Source organism: Otolemur garnettii, unplaced genomic scaffold (assembly GCF_000181295.1).
Source record: "Otolemur garnettii isolate 467f Iridium unplaced genomic scaffold, OtoGar3 scaffold00024, whole genome shotgun sequence".
Classification (NCBI taxonomy): Eukaryota; Metazoa; Chordata; class Mammalia; order Primates; family Galagidae; genus Otolemur; species Otolemur garnettii.
In genome coordinates, this window is record NW_003852419.1 from 21,809,179 (window position 1) to 21,813,489 (window position 4,311).

The 4,311-nt window shown below is 45.6% G+C and overlaps 1 non-coding gene across 1 annotated transcript; it reads right to left on the reverse strand.

Annotated features, from left to right (window-relative positions):
- Positions 1–528: 528 nt before the first annotated feature.
- LOC111724629 lies at positions 529–633 on the reverse strand. The gene has a single exon (XR_002772894.1). It is a non-coding gene; the product is annotated as a small nucleolar RNA U13 (small nucleolar RNA).
- Positions 634–4,311: the final 3,678 nt, after the last annotated feature.

The following is a 4,311-nucleotide window of genomic DNA, read 5'->3' on the forward strand; positions in this document are numbered from 1 at the left end:
GGGGCCGGAGCCCTGTTTTACTCATCTTCCTAGTGCCTGCATCTCATGTCCCTGCCCATCCCTTCTTCCCCGAGACCTAACTTAGCATGACACATAGAAGGTGCTCGACAGGGGCAGCGCAAAGGAGTAGGGCACCAGCCCCCATAGTATATTCTACAGTGAGGATGTAAGTCTTACCCTGAAGACAATCTGAACCTGTGTTCAATCAGAGTGAGCAGAAACATGGATTTCAATTGTCCTGGTCTGATCTCCCCAAAATGAAATGATAACAACCTGGCTGCAGACAGTGGTGGAGAGAAGAATGAAGGAATGGGAGCAGAGGCCCCACCAATTTCTTGTCTAAGCTGGGTCAGGGCCTTCACTCTACCTGTGCCCCCAGGCAGAGAAGACATATTTGAAGATGGCTGGCCACCCTCAAACGTGGTTCTGAGGGCTGACCTGCAGCTCACCAGAATGGAGAAATCAATCCTTGCGGAGTTCTGTGTGGGAAACAAAGTAAAACAAAACTTTCTCTTTCTCTTTGTTTTACGTCAGAAGGGTAACACGCTGATGGAATAACAAGGTTTGAGGGAGGCACGGCTCACTTATTGGGCATGAAAACCCAATCATCATGCTTATGAACTACAAAAGAATCAAACTCCTCATTTAAAAAGGAAAAGATGTTCTTTCCCACCCGGATTACTCCCTGTTGGCCCCTCTCTGTGCAGGGCACGAAAGGAAGGAGGAGGCGGGTGTTTCTCCCATGCACTGAGTTACCAAAGAACTGCTGGACCATTCTTCTCCCTGGGTCTTCCAGACAACATGGCCCTGCTACTTGTCCAGAAAACCCCAGTGTATCAGGTGGCACTCCCACTGGATGTTTCCTCCCTACTCCGCTTCCCATATCTCCACAGCTTGCCACTCTCCAGGCAGAATGCTTACCTTGCTGCTGCCCACTTGGCCAGGCTGGTGTCTCTTTCAAGACCTGTGTAAGTCATGACCTCTTTGATTGCCCAGAATAGAAACCCACTTTACTCTAGTTTAAGATAGAAAAGGAATGTATAGACACAGAATTGCCACATGACCCAGCAATTCCACTTCTAGGTCTATACCCCAAAGAATTGAGAACAGGTATTCAAACAACTACTTGTACATGAATGTTCATAGCAGCAATATTCATAGTAGCCAAAGGTAAAAACAACCCAATGTCCAACAACTAATAATGGATAAACAAAAGATGGTATATCCACACAGTGGGATGGTGTGGATATGCTGTTTAGCCCTTAGAAGGAATGAAGTACCTTCAACATTCTACAATGTGGATGAACCTGAAAACATTAAGCTAAGTGAGACAGTCCAGACATGAAAGGTCCCCTGTTGTATGATTCCAGGTATGTGAAACTTCCAGAATAGGTAAAGCTACCAGTGGCTTCCAGGGGTTGACAGGAAGGGAGAATAGCAAATAATTGCTTTATGAGTAGGAGGTTTCCTTCTGGGATGATGAAAACGTCTTGAACTGGACAGAAGTGACAGCTGCGCAGTCTTGTGAATTGGAAAGGCCACTGAACTGCACACATTAAAATGGTTAATGGTAAATTTTGTTATGTAAATTTCCTCTCAATAAAAAGAAAAAGAGAATAAAAACCCCCCAATGCTTAAAAAATAAAATCTAATGACAATTTGGGGAGAAAAAAAGAAACAGAGATATATGGGCTCATCCACCTAAAAAGTCTGGAAGGAACCCTGCTACTGACTTTACACATGGCTGCATCCTGGGCTCCAGTGTCATGATCAGGGTTTTGTCTCCATCTTTCAGCTCCAAGTTCATCTCAGAGCCCTCTTGCATGGAAGGACACTGCCAGTTCTGATGTCATGTGATGCAGAGCAAATAAGAGAGATATCTTTTAGGCGTGAGTTATACAGACACATGTAGATATAGACACATTCTTGGACTGATCACCCAGGACTCCTGGGTAAATGAAATCCTCTGACCGGCTTGGTTTAGGGTAGGAGCCAGCCTAGGAGGAGGGTGGGAGGCAAAGTCTGTAGTCACCACCACCCAAAGTTCATGGGCTAAAAGGGTAACTATGGAACAAGGAAAGAGTAATTCCCCAGAGGGCAGCAAAATTGATCTTCCATAGCACCTTCCTGGGCTTTCATGCCCTCTAGCCCTTTCTCCCTACCAGGTGCAAAGGATCTGGGCCCACTGCAATCTCCCTGAGCAGCTCTACTGTACTGAGAGCAGAACCCCAGCCCCACAGGTGCTTGTGTTCATTTTGCTCTACAGACAATATCCTAAGGGAAAATTCAGCAAGAGCGCAAAGACATATACACACAGGGATGGCTCCTGGGTAACTGTCAACAGGAATATGGAAACATCATATATGGGCATCAACAGTGGAGGGGTTAAATAAATGACAGTGAAGATGAATTAAGGATCATCATGCAGCTGTTTATAAGGTTAACATGTACCTGCATTTACTGACTTGTGCATGAAATTCAGTTTTGAAAACAAGGATCTAAAAAGCAAATGTAGTATGACCTCAGCTTTAAAAAAACACAACCATTATAAACCCTGGAGTTCGATCACTCTATAGACTTAGTGCCTCGCTTAATAGCCAAAATTAATACAAAATAAATTCTATTATTTAATCACGGGAAGAATATTAAAAAGGCTCTGGGTCATAACCACATGAGCCCATCTGGAAACCCCTTTCCTCCGTGTCCTACTATCTAGCACCCTATAGCTGCTTCAGAACATAAAATGTGCTAAAATCTAAGAACCCTACTGAATTCCAGTCCCCAAGAGGTCCCCTCTTTCTTATCCTTCTCAATTGCTTTATCGGGAGTTACTCTTTGCTTTTCCCGGAGAATATTAACCCTTAAGAGAGAAGTGAAGGGAAACCAAATAGGCAAATTTAGGATTTTCTTCAGTGGGCAGGAACAGGAAGGAGGCTGAGAACCCTCTTATGTTAACAATTTTATCTCACACACACAAAAAATAAATAACATCTGCATACATATATAATAGCATGGAAAAACTTACCAAATGTATCAGGGCTATCGCTGGTGGGGAGATGATAGGTGGCTTTTCCTCCCTTTTCTGCATTTTTTTGCCTGCATTTCTTCTTATAGAGCATGTTCTACTTTTATACTCGGAAAGAAGCTTTTTCTTAAAGAAGCTATCATACTGTGGCATATTTCTTTTTATTCTTTTGTTTTTTCAAGATCTAGAAAAGGATAAAGAGAATTGAGGCATCAGATCCATCCTCGACACACAGGATGATTTATCTTTCTTTCTTTAATTTTAGAACTTTTAAAAAGCAATCCCCCTTCACACGGAACAGGTAATATGAATAAAAGAACACCCCTTTGTAGGTTATAAATCTTACTCATAACATGCTACCGTGCAAGTTCATTTTTTAAAAAGCAGCCTAAGCATGTGGTTTAAGGACTGGGTTTGCTCTGAGGCCAAGGTCAGTCCCTCCACAGCAGGGATGGAGGCTGCCTTGCCCTCAACATCTTCCCTGCTAACTCCTCTTCCTCAGCTGGAGGCCGGCCCATGCAGCCAGCCATGGAAGTGTACTGCTCACTGCCACGTAGGCATTTCCAGGGGAGCCTCCGGTGGTCCATGTGGCCTTGCCCAGGTGTGAAGCCAGTGGGAGGCCCCTCTGTGACTTGTTGGGGGGAGAACACTAGGGTTTGAGCAGGGTGAAAAAATACCCCACTGCCTGCTTCATTCTTCCTGCTGTGTCCCTCCCAGGCTGCTCTACCACCTCTCCTGGGTCCTCTCTGGCTAGCTCAGCTTTTGTGTTTGGGCCAGGCGGGAAAAAGCAGTTGGCTCTGCTCCTTGTTTGTCAGGAGTCCAACATTACCAGGGGTCTCGCCTGGTTTCAAATATTTCCCTGTGCCTTTCCTCGCTCTGTAGTCAAGTTTCTAGCCAGGATTTCTTGGCTCTGGAAAAGATTGAATGCCTGTCTGAGCCTTTGGGGCCTGTGTTTCATTTGCAGCTGCCTGGCTCTGTACTGGGTGACAGTCTCAACCCTGCCTGGTCAGCCCATCCCCTCCTGCTTGGCCAGCAGATGAGGCCCTTTGTGTTGTTGTCCTGGTTGTTAGGTAGGGGCATGGCTTCTAATCTCCAATCCCAGCCCTGTGTCCTGGATTTACTTCGGCCAGCCCAGTGTCAGGGTGGCACTGCCTTCCAAGAGCAAGCAATTCCTGCCTGTCTACTAAGCCAAGCAAAGACAAGAATGCCAACCCCACATAGCCCTAGCCTCTAACAGCCTGTAAGTCACTCTGGGACCTACTCAGCACTGGGCACTTTCCTTCTAG